The sequence below is a fragment of the Coturnix japonica genome, chromosome 4 (assembly GCF_001577835.2).
Source record: "Coturnix japonica isolate 7356 chromosome 4, Coturnix japonica 2.1, whole genome shotgun sequence".
Classification (NCBI taxonomy): Eukaryota; Metazoa; Chordata; class Aves; order Galliformes; family Phasianidae; genus Coturnix; species Coturnix japonica.
The window spans coordinates 39,682,200-39,698,747 of record NC_029519.1 but is presented as its reverse complement, the minus strand read 5'-3'; the positions used below and the strand labels follow the sequence as shown (position 1 = coordinate 39,698,747).

The 16,548-nt window shown below is 36.1% G+C and overlaps 1 long non-coding RNA gene across 1 annotated transcript in view; it reads left to right on the top strand.

Moving 5' to 3' along the window:
• The first annotated feature begins 665 nt into the window (after positions 1-665).
• LOC107313364 overlaps positions 666-16,548 on the top strand; it is a 54,459-nt gene continuing 38,576 nt past the window's right edge. Inside the window, exon 1 of the long non-coding RNA XR_001554963.2 lies at positions 666-749. This is a non-coding gene — a long non-coding RNA (uncharacterized LOC107313364). The remainder of the gene's footprint in view (positions 750-16,548) is intronic.

The window sequence follows — 16,548 nt, the reverse complement described above, 5'->3', positions numbered from 1 at the left end:
ACAATCTGAACCTTTAATGAGTCCTGCAGCACCAGCTGCAAGAATTGGTGGTCTTGAAAGTCAAATGCTGTTTACTGACAGCCATAGCTGAAGAGGCTTCTTCTAGTGCTATTTGTATTAGAGTGTCTTCATCTTCTGGGAACAAGAGCACAATACTACTAAGCCACCTAACTGAAGAATGTTTCAGGCTGGGACAAGAGACAGAATCCCTTTGTCCAGGTTACTGTTTGGCTGTCTGGGGGGAATGCAGGGTACTGTGACATAAGCTGAAGAATTTCTTCCCATGTTTCCTTGCAAATGGCATATTCTGTTCCCCTGTGGTATTAAGCTTTGTGGAGTCCAGGTTTGTACAAATTTTGAATGATATCTCTTGAATTTGCTAATTTGCATGAAAAATATAAAGGTGAAGATTGCGTTTATCATTCACATACACTTTATAAGTTGGTGTGTCTTTGTCATTCATTAAAAAAATATCCAGTAGAAGTAGGCTCATGTCCACAAAAGATACTATAAAAATAATTTGTTAGGTACCCAGTGCCCCAGCACTTTCTTATTCAAAACTGAACAATGACTGGAATCTATCCAAGTGTGAACGAATACTAAATGTTGCCAGTATACTGCCAGTATAAAACTGGTCTCTCTTGCTAGTATTCGGTGTCCCTAAGGGAGTAGTGACCTGTACGCTTCCATCCCTAATAGCTACTTTCCCAGGAACAGAAGGGAAAAGAATGTTTGTACAATCCTCTTTGGTGAGTTGAATTGCTTTTTCTTCATATTTTGTTGTGGTCCAGTGGCAGCCAAGGGGCCCCCCAAGAAAGGACTGTATTGCTATATGAGGTTTCATGAGGAGAAGAAGCAGAAGAATCAGTAGAACCAGAGGAAGTTTTAACTCTCTACTCGTCTATTATGACATCTTTTCTAGTCTGTTTTTATTATGTCCAGGAAAGATTGTCTCATTGTTCCTTTGGTTTTGCTGTAGCCTGAATCTTTTCAACAACTTATTTGGAATATCACTGCACAGTTGGAGTTTGGTCTTATTGAGCAATGAAATATGAAAGGCCTTACCACAACTGCACAAGAGCAGAGATTGTATATGGGAGACAAAAAAAAAAGAGTCCAGGAAGTCTTAAATTAGGATTTTTCCCCATTTCAGGCAATGCCTACAGGATGAAGCCACCCCCATAGTTCTTAACAGACGAGGATGTTTCTGATAGTAATCATCTGATTCAGACAAATTCTTAAATAGGGATAAGCAACATAATTCATTAAGCTAAGCAGTCTTCCCCTTTGACACAAGTTCCACATTCTATCCAGAGTTTATGACCATGGGAAAGGAAGTAAGAATGTTCCCAGACCATTATGGGCTAGACAGGCAGAATCTGAGCTATTCCAGAGGAGCCTTATCTTCCTCTTCCATGTCACAGTTCTGTCCTCAAGTTCATGAAGACAGAGAGCTATTCATAGCATGTCTAGAAAGATTCAAGAGCTGAAGAAAGATCCTGTGCACTGTGAGAACGCTGCTAAATCAGCAGGGCCTCTTTCACTTTAAAGAGCAGGAAAGGACTTTTTGTCTTTAAGTACAATAGAACTGTGTTCGTTGATGGTAGAAAGTTGTCAGAATTTGTGTTAGTGGAGCAAGATCTCACCAATACTTCAGTTTTTTCATTTTTGATTAATTGTTTTTTAATAAATCCAGTTTGCAACCTGAAGAGCATTCCTTCCTATTTTGTGTATACATGATATTGACAGTCTTAGAGTGATAGGCACAAAGGTTTCTTAGTGGGGTTTGACACTGGTAGCGTGTATTGCCTTAAGTTCATTAATGAAGTTAATTCAAGAAAGAGTGCAGCAGGTGGTGATTATGAAGTGAAGATAGTGACAAGCATTATACACCATTCTGTTTCCTAGTACTAAGTTCGTGAGGGTTTGCTCGAGATCCCTGTTGTTTGCTCTTGCTTCTGATGGTATTAGCAATGACTGGAGTATGATAAATAGGTGCAAATGTTGAGCTTTGGTTACTGATGTTATTGGGAAATATTTCCTGAATATTTAAGAATCTATTAACTACTGTGTTGTACCCTATGTTTTGATTTTTCTCTAAAGCTAACTGCAATTTTGAAAATGAGATGAGTAATAAGAAGGGAAGCAATGGTAGTTCTCTTGCCAGTGGTAGTTTATTCCCACGAGTGTCTCCCATAGAATTTGATGGCAACTAGGCTGAAATTTTCAGCTGAGATTCCTCTGAACGAAAAGAGAAACTTTGATTTGATGCAAGGCATGGTAAGTGGGAAGACTCATGTGAATGGTGTACTGCAGGTGTAAAATAAAACCTTAGTGCAGATCTCTATGAGGAGCACCCTGGTGGTACAGAGACAAGGGGAAAACCAGAGGGTATTAGAGCAGGTAGTGATCTCAAAGGATCGTGAACTGAGTAACTGAAGTTGCAGACCATGGTTTCCTTCCTTTTGGTGTGGGAAGACTGTAGCTGTATTCCTGCTGTTTTCCTCTACAAATATGGTCATAGCAGTTAGAATGAAGCTTGGAAGTAAGTTATTTTCATTGGTGTGTGCTTGGCATGACCTGAAAATGCCTGATAGCTGGTGACTCTGCTTTTTAATATTTACTGTATGTCATGTATTACACTGATTATATGGGAAATAGGGTTTAATTTAGCAGACTAAACAGACTGGTAGCCAATATATTTGTTTTTAACTCAGACATTGCAATTATTTCTCCGTGTCTGGTGTTTTTGTAGGGAAATCATTCCTGATGCTTATAATCATAATTAAGGAGCCACCCTATTAAGCGCTGTACAGAAATAACTGAGAGATATGGCTTTGAAAAATATAGTACCAGAATAGCAGAAGGGAAATACCTTACTTTATTTCAGTGGTGGAACAAGAGTATGAGTGTTTCATTAGTGTAGAGGTGATTGACTTCATGTTGTTTTTCCTCCACGTAGAGTTATTTACTCCCTTCTCTGCTGCAGGGAGGTGCCGATGGTGTCCTGATGTGATTTAGCTGTATAACTTTGTATGTTTTCTACTTTTTTTTTTTTTTTGCAAAGTATCTGTCTTGTTTTCAAATATACTCTTATTGCAACAATTTTCTGACCCTTCTTTCATTCTGAGAGCTATGAAGATCACTGATTCTGGCCTGATTCTCTAAAATACTCAGTCCCCATTACCTTTAGTAACTCAAATATTAGCTCACCGAAGGATCAGAAGTAGTCTAACTGAAAAGTACATGATCTAAATTAAAGACTGTAACAGAACAATTGAATTACTTGTTGCTGAGTTAATGAGATTGCTATTTGAGAAGTATCCATCAGTTCAGAATATCCAGTCTTTATGGATTATAAATTTTGACCACACTGCAATACTGTATTTTCATAATCTGCTTTCTGAAGTCATCCTATCCTTCTCATAATATAATATTTTCAGTCTTTATATATGTACCTTAGAAGTTTGTAAATATAGACTGCGGATACTGGAAAGTGTTGCCAAGACCTTATGATAAGAAATGGAGAGTGGAAGACCATCAAGAGAATATGTTTACACAGATACTCAGCAGGAACATTTGGACACATCAGCTGTATTAGTGAAGTTAATTGTTGAGCATGACCCAGTGTCCTTTCAGTCTAATTGCACTAATTTCTGAATGCCTTGAAAACCAACAATTGAGCAATACACAGCTGGAGGAAGGGTTTCAAATACAGATATTTTTCCCTTTTTAACAGCAATTTAGAAAGTTGATATTTGAGAGATCATCATAATAAACAGAAATCTTTCATGTAAACTGTGGGGACAGTCTGCCTGCACTGTGCTTTCTCATGAGAGTTCAGTGATAACAAGAAAATGCAAATCTTTGCTCTAATGAACATATGTAAGGCAAAAACTGGCCTGTTAACTGATCATAATGGCTTTGTGCCTGAGTGTTAATAGTTGAATGAATTCAACGCTGTACGAGTGACTCTGGCTGAAAGGGCAAATCTATTCCTTTGTCATGTCAGAATATTTCTTCTTCAGAATTGTTATTTTTTTCAAATGCTTCCTACAAGCATTTTGTAATTCTCCTTCAAAATGGAAAAAAAATAATTGGTTACATATTTAAAAAATACATTTCAACTAACTTTGCATGCAAAGTTCAGGGTTAATAACTTTGAGAACACTTTATGGACTGATCTGAATGACTTGCAAATATATCTGTTTGATATAAGTTGATATTAAATACAGCATATCACCTATGCTTGGCAGTGTTTTGCTACTTTTTCATGATATATTCAACCAGTATGAGTGATTCTAGCTCACTGGAATTTTTCTCTTCTCTATGTAAAAATATATAACTATGATAAATATATGTTAATCACTCCAAAATATTTTTTGCGGAAGAAAGAGTTCTGTTGCCATGAGGAAAAAATATTAATCTTCTATCTGTCAGCATTTCTTTGTGTTGAGATTTCTTTTTTTAGTGTGTAAATACTATGTGTATTGTACAGATATCCGGTACTGAAGTGGAACTGAGAGTACAGTTCACAAAGAACTGAGTTTTGCTCTTTTTGTATTCAGAAGTTTAAAGTTAAACCACTAGTCAGAATGTAACGTGGCCTTTAAATAAAAATCAGTGCTAAATATCTATAATCAACTTAGGAAAATCTGACATAATTCCAAGCATCTTGCTTTTGCCTGATGAACAGTTTTCAATCCAAACTACCATAGTTAGTAATCTACTTCACACGACTGTACTTGGCAAAGGATTAATGCATCAGTTGAAATGCAGAGCTGGTGCCGCATTCAAGAGAGAAGTCTGAACATAAATTTTCTTTAACTTCCTATGTAAATTCTTAAAGTCTCTGTGTGAGACTTCCTTTTTTTTATTTATTCTTTTGCTTGACCCCATACTGCAATATGGTAGATTGGATTTAACTTAATAAATGTGTGTAACCACACGTTGTCTCTCTTTAAACATGGCTTTGTATTTCCATCTTGCTCAAAACCTTGTGGTTAATTCTCATTCGCAACTTGAAATGCATCTTAACACATTCCAGGTACAGTCAACTCTCATTGAGAAGTAGAATAAAATGAAAGATTCTTGGTAGCACAGTTTACTGTAGTAGTCATGTTGTTAAGTGGTTATTTAGTGATAATTTTCAGTTTATGCTTTGGTTGATCTACCGTGTTCAGATATGATCCAGCTAGAAGTTTCTAATGTATTTTCTTTTTAGGAAGTGCCAAAGTCTAAATGTTTGAGACTACACAGTATACCTCTTCCAATTTAGATAATAAAATATTGGAATGATTTAAATATCAAATATCACTTTCACCTTTAATTCATTTAAAGTAGCAGCCTTGAAATGGAATACATAATTCTTTATTAGAAATGCATCAGCAGGATGTGCAGTGTCATAACTGACTACCAATTAATGGCAGGAAGCCTTTCTAAAATAGGAATATTGTTTAATTTATAGTATGATAATTCTATTTACTTGAAATATCAAAATGTGATATTCTCGTGGTCCTAAATGCAAGTATAAAAGTTATCTATTTAAAAAAAGGAAACAGCATCCCTTCTCTGGGACGAAAGTGTCAGTTATGTTAGATTTCCAGGAGTCCAGTTTGCTTTAATGCAAACTGTGTGCTACTGCCGATCCTTCAAGACTTTGGGAGGCACTTTTTTTTCCTCCCGTGTAGTCAACATGTTGACTTATTTGAATCCATGGTTTTAGGAAACCTTGCAATTTTTATTTTTTTCTTGTCAAGAGTTAGTAAAGAACGAGTTTATAACTTTGAATAGAAACTAGAGGCTTCTGAAAAAGTATGGTTTGAAGTTTTTCAAATGATTCTAAGGTGTGTTTAATTTGAAGACTTAGAAAAATCTGTAGTAAATATTTGTAGGATTTATTTCTGTTATGTTCAAATATTTGACTTGAGAAAAATATTGTAATCTAATAAGCTTATTCAAGTCATAGAATGTCCTGGGCTGAAAAAGACAATAATGGTAATCTAATTTCAATGCCTCTGCTAAGTACAGGGTAACCAATCACTAGATCAGGCTGCTCAGAGCAGTAGTCCACTTTTTTGTGGAGCCAGTAAGATTTGTAAAGCACATTCCTTATTAGCACTGAAATCTGCTACTGACTTGATATTCCATACTGTTATTCCAGTGATCCAATATTTCACCTGAAAAAAACAAAAAAGCTTTGTTTTACTGCAGCTCAAATCTGAAAAATACTTCTCTTAAATTGACTCCTTCATGAATAGGAGTGCTACATGTAAAGAGTGTAGTTTCTTGCTGTCATGTCACGTCAATTTTGATTATGAATAATGCAATTCTTTCTATCTAATTAACACCTTAATGCATCTCTGGGTGTTCTCCTTTTCTCCATTATTGCATCTCTTTATGTTGAGATTCTCTACAAGCACAGTCAATTAGAAGTCATAGAAATGCATGCATTTCTCCAGTAGTACTTAGAAAAAGTAGTAGCAAAGGAATGCATTCTATAGAAGACAACCTTCAATTTTTGACAGTTGTTTGCTTCCAAACAAAATAAAAGGCTTGGCAAGTATTTAAAAAAAAACCCCACAAACACAACAATGAACAAAATCAGTAACAGAATACGTTATATTCAATGGCCATGCTTCAAACTGAAGTGAAATTATAGATAGTCCTTTTGCTTTGTTACATAGTGAAAATCATTAAGCCAATGTGAATCTGTTCAGAAACTTATGTGCATTAATGTACAGCATGTTGTATTAGATGTAAATTATACCTGATCTGGAAAAATAAACATCTTAAAGGAACAGATTTTCACCTGCTGAACTTAATTAAATGCTTACTCTCAAGGTGACCTCTGAAAACTTAGCAAATGTACATTGGAACAGGCAGAAATTTTCAGTTTTACTAATGAATATGTTGTGACTACAGCCAGTGCCTCTGTGAATTTTATAGGCACTGTTGAGACTCCCTAATCACAATGCTAAATAAAATGTGCTTTTTTTTTTTTTAGATAAAATACAATTATCACAGGAAATAATCTGGTACAAAACTCTAGGTGTAGGTTTGCATATGCTTGTTTATCTTCATTCAGATCCTGGCCTTTATATACTATGCTGTGACAGAAGGCAAGCTGATTGATTTCAGTGAGAAGAAAATGACAGTTTTTCTCCTTGTACAGAACAGATATGTAAATTAACTGTTAGGAATGATACTCACTAATTAGGATTAGTGAGATCAAGATAATGATCTGATGCTGTTCACGTATTATGCAGGCATTCAAATATGTGGTCTGCAGATTCATTGTCATTATGAGAATGCCAAGCAAGCTGTAACTATACTGATTACCTCTTGCATGTGTTGTAACATATAAATTGTCCAGCAAGTGTTATAATATCATATTTCAGAGGTTTTGATTGCCCACTAACAACATACTGAGACAGACATCTGCCTTCTTTCAGTGATTATTTCTAATAAAATGTAAAACTAGTCTGAACTAAGAGAAAACTTTTTATGTTGGATAATGAGATGGTTTTTAGTAAAGCTTGATTAGTTCTAGTCAATGGAACCTTTTGCTGACTTTGTGAGGGCTGAGAAAGGAACTCTGTCACATCCATCAGAGTTGCATGAAGAAAGAGAGATTATTATCTCTTTGGACTCTGTTTTTGGCTTTTGCTCTTGTTTCCCAAACTTTTGTTTGAAACTAAGATGGAAGAAACAATTGATTTAACTGAACAAAAGGAGGCCAATATTAAATACAGCGAAGTGTGTGATTGCCAGTTTTCCTGGGAGCTTGATTGTTGTAGGTGATGAGAGCATAACTGGACATCTGAGCCACTACTCCCACAAAGGGAATACTAGTAAGGAGTTTTCTTCACATTCTTGGTTGAAACAACAGATTCTATTCCAGCTTTGGAAAGCCCACAGGCACGCAAAGTTCCCTTGCACAGAGGTCTGCATCTTGCTGTTATTCTTTGTGTGCATATTTCTGGTGAGTGCATTTTGGTGTAAAAATTCTTTCTTTTAAGAAGCATTTTTATATTGTGAAAAACAGATTTCGCAATATAAGCACTTCAACTAACATTGCACTTTAACTTACCTAATAATAATTAATTAGACTCATGAAAGCATAGTGGTTAGTGATTTTGAAGAGGAAAGGGACCTGGGGGTGTTGGTTGATGCTTGGCTGAACATGAGCTGAAAGTTTGCCCAGGTGGCCAAGAGGACCAATGCCATCCTGGCCTGCATTAGAAATAGTGTGGCCAGCAGGAGCAGAGAGGTGATCATCCCCCTGTACTCAGCATTGGTGAGGCTGCACCTTTAGTGTTGTGTTCAGTTTTGGGCTCCTCACTACAAGAAAGCCATTGAGGCCCTGGAAAATATTCAGAGAAGGGCAACAAAACTGGTGAGGGATCTGGAGCATGAATCTTATGAGGAGTGACTGAGTGAACTGGGATTGTTTAGTCTGGAGAAGAGGAGGCTCGTGGAAGACCTCATTACACTCTACAGCTTCCTGAAGGGAGGTTGTGATGAGGAAGATTTTGGCCTCTTCTCCCAGGCGACAGACAGAACCTGAGGAAGTGGCCTCAAGTTGTACCAGAAGAGGTTTAGACTAGACATAAGGAAAAACTTTTTCTCTCAGAGAGTTTTCAGGCACTCAGGAATGGCTGCCCAGGGAGCTGGTGGAATCCCCATCCCTGGCAGTGTTCGAGAGGCGTCTGGATGAGGAACTATGAGATCTGATTTAGTGGCTTGTGGCACTGGTTATGGGAGGATAGTTGGACTAGATGATCTTGTAGTTCCTTTCCAACCTTGTGATTCTATGTTTAGTACACTCTCAGAATCCACAGGGCTTTCTTCAAAGTACCATCTCTGGTTGAGAATTGTAACTAATAGTGTAACAGCACTCTCCCTAGATGTCGTGTCTGAGGCTAATTTGTATACATATACACTGACTGGGTGAATTATTTGTCACAGATTTCAGAAGCACCTCTCTGTTATTTCTAAGAGTGAGTCAGGCATGATAGAATATGGAGTTTTAAGCTGAATGACAGAGGAGGGTGTAAGACTGATTGGAGATGGAGACTGCATTTATATAGAAATATTTATATTTCAGCTTTGAAAAGTGTTATTTAAAAAAATGTATTCTGCAACTGCATATACTATTTCAGCCATGAAAAATATTCTGAAGAAAAATACTTCTTGTAGGATTATTACTTTCTTTAAAGTTAGAGTATTTTTAGGCAGACATGTTTTTACTTAATGTAGCAACCTTTGTAGTAAGTTCTCATACTTTTGGCAATTGAGGAATGAGGGCATCTGCCCTCCAACTGCTTGGAGACTGAATGGCACAAAGGTTATTAATAGCAGTTCTTTTTTAGCCTGTGTCCTATAAATAGAGGCTTTGAGCAATCTTATTTTATATGTCCCTAATAAGGTTACCTCTGTTGCTTGTAGCAGTGTGTGTGTATGCATATATGTACTTGTATGTATTTCAGTTTAGAATTTGATTTTCTTTTAAGAGCAGGAAAGGTGGTTTTCATGTGCCAAATAGTAACTTCATGTGCACAACTAATTGTAATGAAATGTGAAAATGTAAACTTGTCTCATACTATAGTTAAAAATAACTTAAGGCATTTTCCTTTTGATTTACTCAATTTAGCTCAATATCATGAAGCTCTACAAATAGCGAATGTTATTTAGGTGTATTGTTGCATCTAGCTTGGTTTCCCAACTTGATAAATGCTTCTGTATTTTCACCAATTATTATAGCTGACCAAAATTCATCCAAAACACAGAGGAACTGTGGGAATACAGCTAATAATCAGGTCACAGTAGAAGTATTTTTCAAGTAAGGAGTTTCGCTCATCTCTCTGGGTGGGAAACCTGATAGGACTTCAACTTTCTAGGTGTTCACACGGTAGATTCATTTTACTTCGGTGTCTAATTTACTGGCTGCTAATTTTAATTTGTGTGTTGTAAAGTAAATAGGCTGAGTAGAGAGTGTAAAATTACTCAGAGTAACAGAAGAATAACAGAAGTGTTAACTAGAAGAATATCCTGTTAAATTCTTTTTGGAATTGATATATCTAGGAAAATATTGTTTTGAAGGTTACCTTATGTTTGACTGGTATGAACTTAGCCAGTTCTTATTATTATAGAAAATAAGATTGAAGATACAGAGCATGACATTTAGGAGAGAGAGCTCTGCAGAACTCACCTGTAGCATGAAACAAATGTCTTTTGTTAGATGCAACAAACAAAAGTCAACATCCATACTTTCAGAAGTCAGATATATTTTATTTCTTTTGATAGAAATGAAATGACTTAGTATTATAGTCTGTTTACTTAACACTGACAACTGTTAGTCAAAGCCAGGCTGTGTGTGGCTCTGGGCAGCCTGGTTTAGTGGGCGGTTGAAACGAGGTGAACATTATGGTCCTTTTCAACCCAGGCCATTTGATGATTGTCAATACAATAACTGCAGAATACTGCAGTGTTTCTCTGCTGGCTCTGAGCTATGAACTGTTTATGTTTCAGGCTGCAAATACAAACAAACCAAAAAAAAAAAAAAAAATCTGTGAAGCTGCATGCAGTTATATTTGCAAATTCAGTTTACTGGAGTATGGTGATTACTGAGAGACTCTTTCAGCCTAATTCAGAATAATTTATTTGTCCATCTCCGGTATTTTACAACAAAACATTAAGCATCATTAACTAGAATGTGTAATATCTGCTAATAGTAGATGTGATATATGACTGCTGAGAGGTGCTGCAGACAGTTACCTATTTTCCTGCCACTTATGGCTTGATCAGAAACAAAAGGGAGTAGTAGGAAAAAGGAAAAAATTCCCATCTTTGTGTCTTCCATATTGCAGGAGGTCAGCTGTTTGCAAAGTCCACTGAGACCAAATTTTTGTGGCATTTTCTGAATGCAAACATAAACTTTAAGTCATCTCTACATTTACTAGTGATGTATTGGTTTTGCACTCTGAAAAGGTTTAGATAAAAGATCTTAATAGAATGCTTTGCAACTGAAGGAGCAAGTTAGTAAATTTAAAATACGGATTGTGAAGAGGTCACTGAGAAGTATCACGTAGACTACACTGAAATATAATTTATGTTCCTACTTCTTTATTTGTCCCTTACCTTAAGCATTCCTTCTCCCCAAAGTGAACAAAGTATTTGTAGGCACATAGCAAATACTTCATATCTATCCTGTTTCTCCTTGCTTGAATTCTGTGATGACTTTATACAGACTCTACTGATTGTCACCTTTTAACATTCAGTTAAAACTACGCAGAACAGATGCAGGCACTAGAGGGAGATGTGAGCACATGATCTTAACCAGTGTATTGTCATTGTGATTTTTGAGCGTTGTGAGAAACTGCTGTGTAGAACGGATGAAATGTTAGTTCAGAAGGAAGGCTTTAGATGGGACTGTAAAGATTTAATATATATGATCAGTAATTTTGAGAGCTCTAAAAAGCATTTTTAGATTCCTCCAAAATCCAAGCCAAATTATGCATCAACTGACTTGTTTCCAGTAACATATCAACAGTTAATACCTTTTCATATACACTTAAGTGCAATATTTGTCAACTAAAGCTTATAAAAGTGCAAAGCAGAAGAGAACATACCACAAGGTTCTTTGCAACTTCATCTGTACAATTCTGCTGATATTTCTGTATTAAGACTTATTTTGGGGCAAACAATTTTTGAGGAGTGATACACTTGTCTGGAAGGTTGCTAGGCAAATATACAATGTTCTTGCTGAGATGTACAGGTCAGATAGTCTGTCATAGTCAGCAGGCTGGGAGTAATACACTACTTCCTGTTTTCTTTAATTCCATTCACTGTGGTGGTTTGTGCATATAGAACATTGTTCTTACACAACAATTTAAAAACATAATGTGTTTATTTGACATCTTTAATAATTTTTACAATAGTTACCCAATGTTTTTTCAGGGTGACAAAATATATTTTGCTGACATATTACACATTTCTTTTTTTTTTTTAAATAAAATAATGGAGGCAACATTGCCTACTGAAATACTGTGGTTTGGGAGCTGCAGCCTTAAAGATAGATTTAACTCTTCCTGCCAGCTCTAACTTAGGGTAAATTCTTAATGGTCTATCAGGACATATCATGATACTGCTAACTTCTTTTTCAAGGAGCAAGTTTTGTGTTCTCTCTGAATAATGTTAGTTTACCTCTTGAGATAACACTCCTGAAGCCTAAAGGTTATTATATACAGAAAGTAGTATTTAGTCACTAACTATGTGACAGCCTTCACTAAACAAAATAATAAAACAAAGAAAATAAGAAGAGGGGTGGGGGGGGGGGGGGGGTGGGGGTTGAGGCGGGGAAGTGTAGGTAGTTGGAAGATGAGCTTTTCCAAACTATCCCAGCTACTTTTATCTGTAGGCATGTGGCGTTTTCATGTGTTTAATTAATCTTATGGTAAGATGTTTTGTTAACATATTATAGTATGAGAAAGCTGTGAGTTTTTCAACAAGTAAGAAAAATGACTAGATTCCCACTTCTGTCTTACCTCTGTATGCACTGCTTGCTATGTGCCAGGGAAGAAATTTTCAAGGACTCTCACTACAATACTGACAAGACCTCTTGCCTCTATTTTTGTAATGGTAAAGTGGAGCTAATAGTGGCCACTGAGAAGTTATAGTTGAATTGAGAAATAGATTAGAATGACATATAGAGAACTCAGTGACATAGAAAAATCATTTTTAATTCAAAATATAAACAGGTGCACTTATGTACATATTCTTATATAAGGTAGTTGCTAGAAAGGTCAATGAAAACATCCATTATGCTGGTGATTAAAATGGGCAGTCTATCTGTCCTCTCTTAATTAGAAACTTCTATAGCATCAACAGTTCTTCCTATGACAGTTTTTGTTTGTAGTAGGATAAACACTAGGATCCTTTTGGGCCTTTTAGGTTTTTTTTTACTATTTTTAATTACTGCTAAAACTATTTAAAAATCAGGTTGTGTATCACATGCAGGGAATTGTATTAAGTGATCCAGGTATAATGAAAAGGTATTTCAACCTTATGAGAGGAATTCAGCTGTTGTGAATGTACTCAAATAAGAACCTTCACTAATGTCTATTCCTTTTGTTACAGTGCCTTCATAATTACATTGCAAGTTAATAATCAGGGTGAATTTTTAGGAGGCAAGATAAATGAAGATTGCAGTAATGGAGATCTTTGTTCATAGCAATCTAACTTTCAGAAAATTTTAATGTTTTTTGATTTTAAAAATCAACATCTTCAACAGAAATAGGATTTTGTGAGGTTAATCGGTCAAAAGTCGAACATTCATTCTTCCTTCATTTTGTAACTAGCTAGTTACATAACTACTCATATTGTTCTTTAATGTTCTTTAGAAACATTAAAACAAAGACAGGTCTTCCAGAGTTGAGATCATCTTCTGAATGTCTTTGAATGTTCTGTTTACCCATGCTGATTTTTAACTTCAGAGAATCATGTTTTAACCCTAGAATAATAGGTACGAACTTAAAAATAGGTTATTTTTAAAACGTTGTTTTTCTAATATTTCTTATTATGGGAGTTAATGTTTCAAGCTACTTAACAGACTTTGTATCTACTAATTTGTCAGGAGTCCTTTTGAAAATCTGCAACTTATTGTGTTCAGATATAGGAAAGAAGAACTTGTTTTTATCTCTTACAGTCCAGGTCAAGTATTTGTTTGTCAGTACAAGTTTGGTTGAATGTAGACGAACAGTATTTAATTGCACAATGACTTAGCAATTATGGAGTCGTCTTACAGAATAAATAAGTAAATAGTTTAGAAGTATGAGAAATGAAGTGAAAAATCAGATCACCCGTATGTGTAATAGTGGTGTCATAAAGGGACACAGTGGCAAAGACTGACAATAAGGACCATTTCAGTTGAAGTTATCGCCTAACTATCAAAGTCAGTTACTTCATTTTCTCAGAAAATGAACTGGGTGTGAAGCTGGACATGAGCCAGCAGTGTGTGCTTGCAGCCTGCCAGGCCAACTGTGTTCTGGGCTGCATTAAAAAAGGGGTGGCCAGCAGGGAGAGGGAGGTGATTGTCCCTCTCTACTCAGCTCTTGTGAGGCCTCATCAGAAGTACAATGTCCAGGTCTGGGGGGCCCAGTACAGGAAGGACATGGAGCAATTAGAGCTGGTCCAGGAGGGCCGCTAAGATGATCAGAGGGCTGGAGCACTTCTATGAAGAAATATTGAGGGAACTGGGGTTGTTTAGCCTGGAAAGGAGAAGGCTCCAGGAAGACCTCATTGCAGCCTTCCAATATTTGAAAGGAGCATATAAACAGGAGGGGCTTGACTGTTACATGGGTTGATAGTGATAGGACAAGGGAGAATGGTTGTAAACTGAGATGGGGAGGTTTAGGTTAGATATTAGGAGGAAGTTTTTCACCCAAAGGATGGTGATGCATTGGAACAGGCTGCCCAAGGAGACTGTGGATGCCCCATCCCTGGAAGCATTCAAGGCCAGTCTGGATGTGGCTATGGGCAGCCTGGTCCAGTGTTTGGCAGCCCTGCATATGGTGGGAGGGGGTTGAAATTTGATGGTCACTGTGGTCCTTTTCAATCTATGCCAATCTATGCTTCTATGAAAATTCAGTTTTCTTTGAGTTTGGTGTTGAGTGACTTTCTGATATTTGGTTTATGTACTCAAAACAGAAGTTAGACAAAGGAAAATTACTATAACATTGAAAAATATTTGCTATTTTCTGATGTCATTGGCTTTCTTCAATGCCAGCTTATTTTATCTGGCCAAAAGAGACTCATCTATTTAAAACATATGTGCATTGTTTCAGCCAGGCAGACAAAGAGCGATGTTTATCTAGAAATTCTACTGAGAGTTCATATTGGCATGGACAAGCCATTACCAATAGTCTGGCTGTGAATACAATGGGCCATCTCACTGAAGCAAAAATCAGAACTGGAAGAGGAGAATATTTACACAGTTAAGTGGCAAGTGCACCTATTATTTCTCAGTGGACAAAAGACTCTTGCTCCTCAAATGTGAAACTAGAATGTGAGATATGAAGTTCAAAGTAATCAGGAGTACTACCTGGTGGTGGTAAAAAGTAATATTTATTCACACTATTTAGTGGGTTTTAACAAACTGTTGTGATGTAAGAAGTCATAGAAATATTTGTATGCCATGTGGTTTGTGCATTATTTAGGTTATCACATTGTAGGTTAAACTGCCATTTGATAATATTTGCAGTTCTTCAGTATGTGGGAAATATTAGCTGGACAGTATAATTGCAGTCATTTTAGTACTTCTCAGGAGATGCAATTAATGTGATGTCCAGAATAATGTAACCTATCATATAAGTGTGTTTGTGTATAGATATAGGTTACTCTGAAAGCAATGCGCCCTTTTTATTTCTGTGGAAACTACAATGAACAAATTTTTATAATCAAAATCTACTCCACTGTTGTGGTCAATTGGATTTCTTCCAGTGAGAAGATATTAAGTATATTTTAAATTCCTTCTTAACCGTACTGCTTTATTTTGTGTGGTTTAGTGACTGTAAGTAACTTTGTAAATCAAATACTGAAAAAATAAACTAGAATGCACTTGTATCCCTTTAGAGTTTGTACTTGCTTGTGTATTGTCTTGATAAGGTTATGCTGTGTCCCATAAAATTCAGTTTGTTTCCATATCTTTGCATGAAGAGGTAGATGTTAAATTTTCTTCCCTCCCTCCTCCCCCCCTCCCCCCCAATTTGTAGTAAAGTTTAGTTTTGTAAACTTAACATTTGTAGTAAAGGCTTCTGCTAGTGAAGTCACTGTGTGCTTTAGTAACTTTGGCATCAGACAAGAACCATTCCTTTTTTTCTTTTTAGTTCAGATTTGTGGCATTTCACATTTTTTTGACAGTCTTAGAATACACACTACTTTTTCTTCTACACAATTCTATATAAAGATGCTGATTATCTTTGGCATACTTTCTTGTGTGATATCATTCATTTAATTCCGATCTTCTTTACTACATCTGTCATTCATTGAAAGCTTGACCAACTGTGCTAACAGTTTTGACTTTGATGGATCACAAGTTCTGTATGGTCAAATAGGGACAAACATTCCACTTCCTAAATTCCCTTAAGAATTTATAGTTTAAAATTTGCTGGATCACAACACTACCGCCTAAAATAAACTTTAGAATGTTACCTGGTGGTTTTTGTTAACTTTGATAAGATTAACTTAAAACTATACATCTAGGAGTTAGGTAAAATGTATCTTCAGGAATAAGAATGTGAAGAATTTGAGAGAATTCATCTATAATAAGAGCTAGATGAACTTATTATCTGATTCCTCTTTCTTTGCCTATGTCACTATACTGGTTTTTCAACTAATTGAAAAATCATATTGATAGATGAATGTCTGAAAAATGTTGCATAACCTCTTCTGTAGCTCTACTCCCCAAATCCCTATTACTTGATATTCAGTTTTTCTGAACTTAAGCAAAGACAAATACTTGCCTAATGTTCTTGTGATTGTAGCCAA